Source organism: Etheostoma cragini, chromosome 5 (genome assembly GCF_013103735.1).
Source record: "Etheostoma cragini isolate CJK2018 chromosome 5, CSU_Ecrag_1.0, whole genome shotgun sequence".
Lineage (NCBI taxonomy): Eukaryota > Metazoa > Chordata > Actinopteri > Perciformes > Percidae > Etheostoma > Etheostoma cragini.
In genome coordinates, this window is record NC_048411.1 from 11,962,335 (window position 1) to 11,975,163 (window position 12,829).

A 12,829-nucleotide genomic window follows, 5' to 3' on the forward strand; every position below is an offset into this window, starting at 1 on the left:
AAAGTTTACCGGAAACCTCGTTGTGCACGGGTTACTTGACAGTATTTTGTGTCGTGCCTGAGAGGACTGTGAAGTCTTGCAGCCGCTCAGACTTGAGGAGTGACAACTTACGATGGTGGGTGCTCTCTATCTGTTTGCTCTCCGCTCTTTCCGGTTGTGTGGACGGGGGCGACAGCAGCTGGACTGAGCTCACAGCCACAGTTTCAATTCCCTCGCTAGGACGACACCGACCACCAACTCCTGCGAGGGTGGCTTGGACATTGAAGGACATTTTAACGTTACTAGAGCTACTTTGGCCTTTTCTGTCGATTGAGGATATCCAGCGCGTGGTTCTCCGGAGCAATGACGTTGTGGACAGATTTTGTCAACACGGGCAAAAACGGCGGTTGATAGCACTGTGAAACACTCCCGAGCTGATGATGTTTGTCTTCGTCTCATCTTTCCATGTCGTACCCGCAGCCCTTCCTCTGCTGAATGGCCACACGAACGGCCACGTAAAGGAAACCCTTTGCTGACTTTCAATTTGTTTATCTAAATTATGGCATCGTTTGCTGAAAGAAAACCGTGTTACTGGTGAAAGTAGTGACCCCAAAACACGGAGAACGGCCAGTGAACTTTGATTTGCTGAGTGCTGGATTGTGGCTGAGCCAGAGGTGCAACACCGATGTGCATCAGGTCCAGGTATGTGCTGAGCATTGCAAGCCATCAATTTGTCATTACCGTGCTGCCATGTTGCTAGGTAACTAAGTGACGGTGGGTTTACTCCAGTTCAGTTGTGATCATCCCCTTCCAGAGATGCAACAACATCAATTTATTTTATTTATTTACTTTTTTACATAATGTGCCATACAGCAGCTCAACAATGCATTTAGACTGACTCTGTTTTTTTGCCATGGCCTGAAGAAGTGCAGCCTGTTTTTCTGCTCTCTTGTAATGTCCCTGTTTCTGTCGCATGGCATGCTTGTTAAAGCTGGTCAAAAGCTTCCCTCTCTCTCTTTCCTGACTGTAAGCTGCTATTATACAGTGCATCTAATGATGTCGAAATAGAAATGACTGGAATCACCACTGGTGGTTTTTTTTTTAGGCTTAATGTTTTTTTGTCCTTTTGGTGCACTTTCCATGATAACCAGATCCGGCTTCTAATATCATTAAGTTATAAACCATGGGCATGACCTCAGTCTGAAGGTTCAACTTGGAAATTAAGAGAACCCATTTTATTTTAGGTTCCAGTCAGCTTGTTTTAGACTTAACTAAAAACCTGCACGCCACAAGCTTGTTTTTGTATCTCTCCGGCCCATTTCTTTTTCAATACAACTTTATGAGTTTTAGCATCAAGAGTCACTCCACTCGACTCAGCAGGGCCTGGGTGAGTCATTGACGCCGAGGCTCTTGTCCAGATGACGGCTCTGCTATGGGGGCAGGAACTGCTTCAAAAACACTCCACTGTGACCCCCTGCTTTATGTCTTTGAAATAGGACTGCAATCGGAGACTAGTTTTGAGATGTATATCTGTGCTGCTGATCGGGGCCTCAGTCTTAGAAGAGCGATTTCTGGCCTGCGCTTGGAGAATGTTGACATGTAAAAACAAATGACAGGAGCCACATGCCGAGATAGGTTGTTGTGTTATTTCTGTGCCTGAAGAATTATGGACTAAAATGCACTCAGGGTGCTATCTCTTTTGATGTGTAAAAACTTGCGTGCTCCTTTAAAACCAACAGGGTTGTGGAACACACGCGACATCAGCTGCTCGGTGATCTTAAAGATAACATTGTTTTTTTTCATTTTTGAATAACACGAAAGCAGAAATTGGAAAAATAGATTTTGTGCATGCTTTCCTGAGCTGAATTATAGGTATGTTTTTCTTCACAGATTGTTCTCTTCTGAGTTACTTTTGGTTTTTGACTTTCAGACAGATGTTCCTCTTGATCTGAAACTTGTGTAGCTGCTTGTGTTGCTTACACTGTCCACACAAAAGCTGTTGGTGACTAGCAGGATCATTTCTTGAACCCATGCACCATAAACACATTGCTGATCTTGCGGCCTGTATGTTAGAATTCAGATCTTCCTTGCGTGACTGTGCACCGTCCTCTTTACCAGTCATACAGGTTATAACATTTCAGATACTGCAGAGGCTTCTCTGCTGGAATCTACTCAGGCTAACCAGTTTCCTGGCCGAGGATATCCTTTCCTACAACTTACATGAATACACACATGTCCTACAAGGGCAGGGCTCTCTTGACAATGCAAGTTTCTAAATCTAAACAGTGACTTTAAAACTTGAGACAAATGTCTCTTTTTTGTTTATAAAGATTAATTTTTGGGGCATTTTAGGCCTTTATTGGACAGGATAGCATAGCTTAAATTAAATTAAAGGAATACAAATGAAAAAAGTCATTTGCCTTAGTATGTCATTTAATAAAATTAGGTGTTTATTGCTCACCTTTTGATTATATTGGCCTTAATATTTATATCACTGTATGGTTTTTGGTCAGATCAGATTAAAATCAGTATGAATTAACAAAGCAAAGAACAACACAGACATTTTGTTGCAATGTACAATTTCTATGTTTAAAAAAAGAAGAAAATTCTACCATTAGAACACTATGAATTGTTGGTAATTCTTTCAAGTATGTTTTGTAGACATGCAGAAAGAGGCATATGGAGCTCAAAAAGTCAGAGAGCTCACAAGCACTCACTGGTTTTTCCCTCGAGGAGAACTATATTTGCAAGTCTGTGAGTGCAGACATTGGGACGTGGCCATGCTGTATTAAACCTAACATGTCTAAACTCTAAAAAATTAGACTTTTACCTCCTCCTAAGGCATATCTTCTTTTTTTTAATCTTTTAGGTCAGTAAGCTTCTTTTTAACGTGAACTTGGCTTTAAGTAAGTGCACCAACAGCCATGGGTTGCCTGTATTATTGTTATTTTGAGTAAATATAAGATTGAAACTAGGTCAGTGTTAAATATATTTAGGATCTGTAGTACTTCCCGCAGAAAGTCACTCACTGGAAGTCTATGTTATTAAACAAGTCATTTCAAAAGACATTTATTCAGTATAAATAGTGTACAAGTCATTTCCTGGAAAATTCTATTTTTTTGCTTTAGGATTGCAAATGTATTTGCAGCTGTGTTAGTATTAAAGTTTGACACAGTCAAGAAGTTGTGTTTAGTGGTTGTTAATTTCTTTAAAAAAACATTCGTGGACTTTAACTTGTTTGTCTGGTTTTAATCAGGAGTTCTGTATTCTGCTGCAAGGCATTTTGTAACCAAAGAGACATGATGTAATGCCATGTGTAGAAAGAAAATCATGGTTCAATGCATCTACAGTAAACCAAGGAATCTTACAGGAAGACAGTAGCTGAGAGGCTGAAACCTCATCTTGCTTTAACTCTCAGATGTCTTCCCTGAATGTAACACACCTAACAACCACAGAAGGAGAAAAAAATGTGCACGTGATTTTGAAACAGTCCATTGTCTGTTCATTTGTGAGTTTTAGACGTAAAGTTTTTTTTGGTCCATGTTTACCAGTTGTAATTTGTTGGTTTTGAATGAAAGCAGACTTGTTTCTGTTTTTGAGCCAACGCTAAAAGCAAAGGGGAGACACGGTGAGAACCTTTTTGATAAACACGGATTATAATTTCCTACTGCACTCAGATGCTAATGTTTGCTCATTCTTGTCAGACATGTAGCTTCCCCTAAGACTTAAATTACTCACCACTTCACTAATGTTATACAGTTACAGGAGTGCCTGACAAGCTCCTGATGGTCAGAAGTGGGAGAACCTGTGAGAATATGTAAATATATGCTGTATGTTTGAGTGACTGTGGAATGAAATTTCCCTGACAGAGAAGCCTGTAGTTTACAAGCATGTGTATGTGAATTATTAGCTTTGTGGTTTTCTTATTCTTGCATGTGACAGGTTGTCTGTTACTGTCTCATACTACAACCTTCAGTTTTTTTTACAATTGTCTCACAGCTTAATTCCACAGTCCTGTTGCTGTTAAGAATACAAGTGAGAGAGCATATAGCCATTTTAGTTGAGGAAACAAGAAAATACTTCCTGTCAGTTAGAGTGTGAGTGACGTATGCAGCTGCTCACCACATCTTTTTGTTCAATGTGTGTGCTATTTGAGCTGCTCGATGGGAGAGATTGGTGTCACAGGAAGAGCAGCGAAAACCAGGTACAAACCCAGTAAAGTGAGCTATAAAGGGTTTTAGAGGAGAGTAAACTAGGGGGTAAATAAGATTGATCATTCAGTACGCTGCTGTGACAAACTGTACAACGTATAATTATAACTTCACTTGCGTGTTTGCGTGGTAATTTGATTTTTTTTTTTCATCTCCATTGATTTTATAAAAAACGGTTGAACTGTTGTGTAATATTGGTGTGGTTATGAGTAATTTCTCCATAACATTTAACACACTTTGGTTGTTTAAGCAGAGGAGTGGTATAGTTTTGGTTCTTTACTAGACCCGACTATGGACTATTTTGGAAATCTTTTGCATGTTGATCTCCTGTGTTTTGTTTTCCACACACCATACACGGTATCGCATTCACTCCCCAAGACAAGGGGCAGTCATTAGATGCAGTGGATGATGACATTTCTTTTTTAAATAATAGACTACTCCGTTCTTTACTTATTTTATTTTTTCTATAAATATGTTTGTACCCCCATAGTCTCCTTGTACATACAGTGGGGTTCAAAAGTTTGGGCATCCCAGGTAAAGATCTGTATTAATGTGCAGAAAGAAGCCAAGAAAAGATGGAGAAATCTCCAAAAGGCATCAAATGACAGATTAGACATTTGTAAAATATGTCACAAAAAGTTTGATTTTATATCCATGATTTACACTTTCAGAATAACAGAAAACAGTAAAAAAAGGCGTCTGCAAAAGTTTGGGCACCCTGCAGTGAATCGTGCAGTCAAACGTGGGTTTGGACTTGCTTTTCTCCCAATCCTGCGAGCTGTTCTGTCTGACATTTTTCTTGGTCTTCCAGATCTTGCTTTAACTTCCATTATTCCTGATGACGGCCATTTGTTAATTACATTCCAAACAGGATATTGGCATCTGAAAACGCTTTGCTATCTTCTGCACTTGTGTTTTAGGTGTCTATTCATGTGTTTTACCGGTTTTTAATGCTTATGATTTTTAACTGTTTGTACCTGTGTTTTATCTGTTTAACAGATTTTGTGTAAAGCACTTTGAATTGCCCTGTGGCTGAAATGTGCTATACAAATAAAGCTGCCTTGCCTTGCCTTGCCTTCTTATAACCTTCTCCTGCTTTGCGAGTGTCAACTATTTTCAGTTTCAGTTTTTTAGACAACTGCTTAGAAAAAGCCATGGAGCTGATTGTTGGAGCGAGGTCAGATGAGTCTGGGCATTTAAAACCTTAAGATTGACATCACCTGGTCTTTCAAGATGATGGTTGAGAACAATCCATGTCCCTGTTAGGTCTGAGCTTTCCAAAGGGGGCGGTGCATGCTATAAACTCTGCAGGGGCCCAAACTTTTGCAGACGCCATTTTTTTGTTTTCTGTTATTTTGAAAGTATAAATGGTGGATATCAAATCTAACTTTTTGTGACATATTATACAACTGTCTAATCTGTTTCATTATTATTGTCATATTATACAACTGTCTAATCTTTTTCCATCTTTTCTTGACTTCTTTATGCACATTAGTACAAATTTTTACCAGGGGTGCCCAAACTTGCAACCCCACTGTATAGTTGCATTAGGTAGTTTTTATGGGATTGCTTTGTTACAAAATTAGAAAAAGTCAATTTACTCTACAGCTTGGCATATAATGTAGGAAAGCAGTTTGTTAAATGAGCTTGCGGGAAAGATCCTGAAGGTATTAAACCGGATTCACGACAAGCCTTTCATGTTATCTCGGATTATATAGTCTATTTTACCCACAGCTGATAACTCCTGGGTACAAGAACTCGTGTCATGTTGACGTAATGGTTTTGACAGTCAATAGAGACAGATTTTTATGTGCACTGACAGCACCGGAGGGGATTTTAAGTTATAAATGTATTTTATGCTAAGTATTTTTAACACCATGCTGAAATTAAGTGTGTAATGATTAACAAAGCTGGCATTTAAAATACAGTTTGGTCTTTGTCTTTTGTCTGCCAGATGACTTACTTGGTTAGCAGTGCTAGAGAAGGAATTATTTTAACTGTTAACATAATTATAATACATGTATAATACATAATTTAGAGGATACGCATTAGTGTTTTGTCCTTAAATACAAATATGATTTAAACAATCAGGAATGGTGATAATACATGCAACTGTTTTTAGGCTTGAAGCTTACCATTGTCGTTGTCGGCTTTGGATATTGATGATAGATAAATGAGACATTACATTCTACACTGTACTGAACACACACAAGGGTTTATACTGCACAACACCAGGTTCTAAGAGTCTTTTGTGAAACAGCTGAATAAAATGGCATTTAGATATTTATTTATTTTATTTTATTTTATTTTATTTTTTTAAATTAAAAAAACAAAGAATATTGACCAACTTTGATGACCGGTTTACGCATCCCTCTTTAAAGTGATGCAAAATATTCCTTGGAGCTCCCTAAAGGAAGTTTAAACTATTTCACTATCCAGAACACATTTGTGGAAAGCAGCGGTGGTTTTAAAAATGTGAGGGCACCCACGGGGTTTGAAGCAATCTTAAATAACATCTTTTACAATGTTGTCCTCTTAGAGGAGTGTAGGGACACATTGCAAGCTGACTGGTTAAGGTCCAATTTTTCTTTTAATTCAACTTGAACGGACAATCAGACATCATGACAATGTTTCAGATGAGCCTCCATCATGCACCTGGATGCCAGCCATGCACTGAAAGGAACATTGTGTTTTCTCTGCATTCTGTCCTTCTCCAATCCACCCTCCCACCTCAGCTGCCTTCAACATTGCAGGTGATGCTAATGTTGGTGTTGGGCTGCTGACAGGGACAACCGGAGTACAACCTGTCCTTACCCATCTCTGGTGAGCCAACTGACAAATGGCACATCACTGCTAATGCCCCTACAGGGCCTTTGTCTGGGGAATGAGACCAAGACAAACGCTTTGTGCGGGCTGTGCTATGTCCCTGTCTCTTTGGACACCAGTTTTTCGAGCAGTGTGGGTGGACTGGAAAAGCTCCGGTTCTTTTTATAGCATTCAACCACCTTCCTGTGTCCTTACTTGTGTTTAATTTTATGGAAGAAGAATGTGATGTGTTATGTGCATCCTGTCAGGGAACAGCGGTGTGGTTTAATGGTGATATTCATCAGGCTTGTTTGCAAGGTGAAATCGAGGCACTAACAAACACCCGTTCTACCTGGAAATTTCTTGGCTCTTAAGCCAAAAGATGCAATGATATCTTCTTCTGTGAGGCAAAGTCCCAGTAGATGATGTATTAGCTAATCTTATCTGCAAAGAGCATAGTCTGCTGGGAATAAGAAATGCTGCTGCTTGCACCACCCAGTGATTAAAGTGCTGGTTAGCGGACTTCCTCGTGCTGGGTTTTTTCCACGTGTCCATGTTAATTCTGAGGCTGTTGCTGACCATCAAAGTCTATAAATCACATTTTTGTTTAAGCTATGTATTATTTTTTTCCTACAGTTTTAATTCTCGTCTTGTGTGTGTGTGTGTCATTGTGGACCATATGCCATTTCTTTAAATATTTGTCCGTGTTTGACTGTTCCCCACCCCCCCAACCCTTGCAGTGCCATCTGACTCACATGGATCATGTAAAATGAAAGCGACAGTGCTGCTTCATGTCACCTTACCCACACTTCCTTTACTGTTCCATTGGCAGCCGACACCTGATTTTTCTGACGCTAAAAATAGACCCCTTCAGACCCTAACTCCCCCTCCTTGCTGCCCTCTCACCTCTTTCCCTTTTTTCCTCTCTTTGTCAAAGTGAAGTCTCTCTTCGTTATGTGCATTCTTTGCTTCCATGTGCCAGACAAAGCTCCATGTCTCCATTCAGAGTAGAGACGTCACAATTGTTTATGGTGTACGAATGATAGAGAGATTCTAGCTTTTATTGCTCTCATAAGAAAACAATAAAGGGATGGAGCCGGTTTCTCCACAGACCTGAAACGTGACCTTATTACACATCAAAAAGTTAGCCAAAATCATAGGACCATGAGCATGTTTGAGAATGGCCTTTTATGGTCAGTATGAGAGGCATCGTCTGCCTTTGGTCACTGGGTAGAACACTTTTGGGAAGCGTGCTTTTTTTTTGTGCTGCAGAAGAGGATTTGAGGTATTTCACCAAAGTGCAGCAGCATCATCTTCTCATAGGCAGCTTTCTTATCATTGATAGTTAATCTGCCGTGATGCACGGTGTCCTCATAATGAACACAGGCCTACTCACCGAACTGTTGACTCAGTGAATTAAATACATTAAAAACAGAAACCCTCAGGACTGATAAAATAACGCAGTATTATGCAATAGCTGAGACAGTTGGAGATTGTTGTTACAGGATCAGAGTTGTGTCGTCATGAAAATGAATTAAATTAAAGTTGATTTGCCAAAACATCTAAAAAAAAACAAATTTCCACTTTCCTCTTCTCCTTTCCACTTTTTCATTACTGTTCCTCTAATATATTTTTTGTCTGGTGCCTGAATATTTTTCTGTTCTTCTGTCCCCAATTCACACCACTGTTTTCAGATCCAGTTTCCACTCAGCTACTATAGCATGAGAAATTAGAGCATGAAGAGCCATTTTTTCCCCCAAGGATTTAATATTGGTATTCTCTATATTTCTCACACTCACTGGTGAAAAGGGAGTTATTAGTGGTCTAGTGGGTTCATTTAACTGTATGAAGAGAACTTCATATAATTGCATTGGGAATATTTGACCCTCTAAGTGATACAGGCAGTAGCAAGATTGTCTTGAGATCATCTTTTACCTCAAGTCCATTATTAGCAGTATATAAAGTTCTTTTAAACCAGCATGTTATGTCTGTGAAACCCACATCTATGCTGTATTCAGGCCTGAACCTTAGCAAATATGCATCACAACCACCAGTGTTTTTTCAGTTCTGCTTCTGCTTTTTTCAGTTCTTTTGTTAAATGGAGAATTGTCACATACATTCAGTAAATCACAGTAGCATGTATTTAGATCCACAATATAGTCGAATCAGTGAGCATAGCCAGCTGTTGCTCTAGCCAGAAGACAGAAACCGGAGTACAGTGGAAATGAGCCGTGGTGTGGAAGAACAAAGACTGACAACAGTGAAAGTGGAGACAGGAGAAACGGGAGAAACAGGAGAAAGAGGTATCAGCCTCGGCAGCGTCTGGTCTCTGCTTTCCTCATCACTCTGACTTCATATTGGCAGCCAATAAGGAAAGAGCCCTGTTTCTCCCTTGTATCCCCAATAAAGCAATGAAGGAACGGATAAAGGGGCAGAAAAGGGAATCTGTTTAGGCTTCAAGCAAATAATTTTTCAAGTATAATCCATTTAATTTCTTTTTCTTTTCTTTTTTTAAAATTTAATATTTAATTTTACGTAATTTGCTCCAACTATACTTTTCCAATGGTCACAAAACTGCCACTATTTTCTAAAATGTAAAAGAAACAAAACATGCTTTAATTAGGGAAGCACCTATCCGACTTTTTTAGTTCCAATACAGATGCCTGGGCTACGGGTATCGGACGATACCAAGTACCGCTCCGATAACAGTTTTTAATTAATAAACTGCTTGACTGTGTGGAAGTGACTTGAATCCTTCTTTTATGTTTGAGGCAACATTAGGCTTGCCATTGATTTCCCAACTTTGCAAAACAGAATGTAACAAATAAAAACATAGATTTAAATTGTAAACCAGCAACTTGGGAAGAAACCCTTAAAATGAACAGGAATTACAAATCAAGTGCAGCAACACACTGGTCAAAACCTAAAGTTGTGTGTATATAGTATAAGCACAGAATTGTATCTAATAGATAGATTATAATGATACCCTATCCTACTATTTGAGTCAGTATTGGCCTCAATACATTTTATCAGTAGTTTTGGATCAGTGCATCCCATTCATAGCTTCTACAGATATTTGATACTTAAGTAGATCTTTCTCTTTGTTTAAGGCTTTTGCTGTCAGAGCTTATAAATATCCTTTATCCATGATCCTTCAGTATAAAGATGTTGGAGAAGCATCATGCTGATAACATAATAAAGTTATTTTGATATTTACTTGATAATAATAAAGTTAGACCTATTATAATTGATTTACATTCAGTTTAATTTGTTTTACTTTTCATCTCAAATGCCTCCTCTTAACTCATTTAGAATGATTACAAACTGGTTGATTTTCATTCAGATCATTCAATTTGAATATCTGATGCATGTGAAGCTGGTCGCATTCTACAATTGCTGAAAACGTAGGCGTCGTTGCCCCTCTGCATTAACAAGTCTCAGCCACATCACTGTGGTACTTTATCAAAGCCACTTTGCACCATTGTGAGAGATTGCTAGCGGCAATGATACTGGAAATCCATTAGTTATCATAAGTTATTCCTCCAAGCCTTTGTGCTGTCGGGGGTGAGCAAGTACCACATTAGCATGAAGATTTTTGAAACCGCACCTTGTGGCTACCAAAACCTCACAGAGGGACAGATGGAGATGTTTGAGAGAGATTGTTTTAACCTACATAATCAGTTCCTGCCCTGTGGTCTGTAGGATACGTTAATTAATTGAATGGACAAAATTCAAGGGGGGGAATTATTTCTGTATCCGACCGAGTTACATAAAAATGCTCTCTGCGCATTTGAATTAGGCGATCTGAGTGCTCCAAGAGAATGACAGCAAGGGGAGATCCTCATTTAACCTTGTCATGTCACTGATTAATCCAAATTTAATTTGCATATAAGCCCATCTAATTTTGGATTTCAGAGTGAAGCGTGGTGTTGATTCGAGATAGAGTTAGTATGTAACAGGCCTGTTTTGGAAAATGGTGAACTGATGAGCAACACCCAGGCATAAGAAAACAATAGCTCCACTTATTATAGCAGCTTAAAGTTCTCAGCAGTCACTGGGCATTAGAATTCTTGTAGATTTTTAATTGGCCTACATGCTGTGGGGTATCTAATCTAAACCTATTTTCCACTGGTTCAAAGCTTCAGATGAGGTTCACTGATCTGTCTTGGAAAGAGTACATGTTTGCCATGAGATTTTTGCACAGCTAATTTCGTGTAACTCAATATAAAGGCATTTATTTGAGGTTTATTGAAAAAGAACACACATAGCTGATCATTGCGACAGCTATGTTTCAGGTGTTTCTTTATTATTTATGTGACATTTTAAGCAGTAGGCTAAATGATGCTGCTTGCTACGTGCTTTAGATTGACTGTTTGCAATCAATGTTAAAAATGGCTTTTCTAATCTGCCCGCTGACAAAAACTTAGTGGATGAATAACAATTTGCTTGGCTGTTTTTTTTTTTTTTAAATCTCTTGCTCTGCAGTAATCTCGGCAGAATTCTGCTTTCCTCATGACAGCATATTCTCCGCTGTCTGTGCTCGGTGGTGGTTCTTATTAGTTCTCTCTCTCTGTGTAAACGAGGATCACTTTTAGAAGCAGTTCTTACTTGCAGGTCTATTGTAGGAGGAAAAGGACGAGGAGGAAGAACACAATGGAGGAGATGCTCATAGGGTGTTGAGTATTTTTAGCTTTCCCATGGTACCGGGATGATGAGTAAAGAATAAGGGCAGGTTGTGCATCCCACCTTAGCCTGTGGAGGAGCATGGCCCTGTAAGGAGGAGTGATGGCCTTGTTCTAGTGTGCATCATGGGAGTTTACTGTACTTACAGTATGTGGAAAAAAATGATTCACCACTACTTATGTGACTTTGTTTGTTTATTGTGATCACACCACTCTGCTGGCTAGTGACACTGCTATTGACACTGGTTACCCAGTTGCAGCGTTTTGTTGTGGTGCCCTCGTCTCTAATAATAAAAGATCTGTTCTTAGAGGTCACATTATGTTGCATTTGCATTTGTCTGTTTTGCTAGCTCAGCCTCAGTTCAAATTGAGTCTGTAATGCAGACTAAATGATGAATCCCTTCAAATACTTCCCCACTTTTGATATTTTGTTCTTTGAGCCGTGCATTGTGTGGTACAACATGAAAACCATCCTGACCACTTTTTGAATATGGAAAAATGATCTGTGTTTGTTCAGTCAAACAAGGAACACATCTTTGTTAGATAGCCTCCACCCAAACTACACCTGTATACTGAATAGAAATGGATTCTACTACTATTCTTCAGTCTCAGAACACACACAACACCGAGCGGGAGAGACCGTCAACATACAGCAAATGCATACACAGACAAATCTTTGCACTAAACAATGGTTTACTGAACTGCTTTATACCGTAAGCCCTGTCTCCCTGTACCTCACATCAGGAAATCCAAATGTTAGACTTATTTCTTGTAAAAACATGAACCTTTAGGTCCATTGTCCCAAGTTCCTTTTTCACACGCCCACTGGTAAGATGCACCTGCATAGACCACTGTATGATCCTAACATAGTCTTCTCTCGGCACATTGTACATGTAGGCCCTAGGTGTCACGCCCGAATGATTCCTATCGATCCCTCATGACTCAGGGCCCCTAACATCAATAGCAGGTGGTATGGGAGATTCACGCAACATTACTGTATGTCAGACATTTATATAAGACATTATGAGAAAATGCATGGTAAATATCTTCATCAGCTGTCCCATGAAGTATTTAAAAGGGCACAGTTTAGAGTATCTTGCATTAAGAGAAAAATGGATGATAAGTATTATGCACATTCATGCATTCATGAAC

General features: G+C 39.2%; 1 protein-coding gene across 6 annotated transcripts in view; it reads left to right on the forward strand.

The window, feature by feature from the left end:
• Positions 1-35: 35 nt before the first annotated feature.
• The window catches only part of LOC117944694 (membrane-associated phosphatidylinositol transfer protein 2-like), a 44,413-nt gene continuing 31,619 nt past the window's right edge, over positions 36-12,829 (forward strand). For 5 of the 6 annotated variants that reach the window (XM_034871746.1, XM_034871745.1, XM_034871747.1 and 2 more), the window contains exon 1: positions 37-681. The gene's annotated coding sequence lies outside the window, so the exon portion shown is untranslated. Of the gene's footprint in view, positions 682-12,829 lie in introns of all 6 variants that reach the window. The other variant, XM_034871742.1, reaches the window with a different exon arrangement.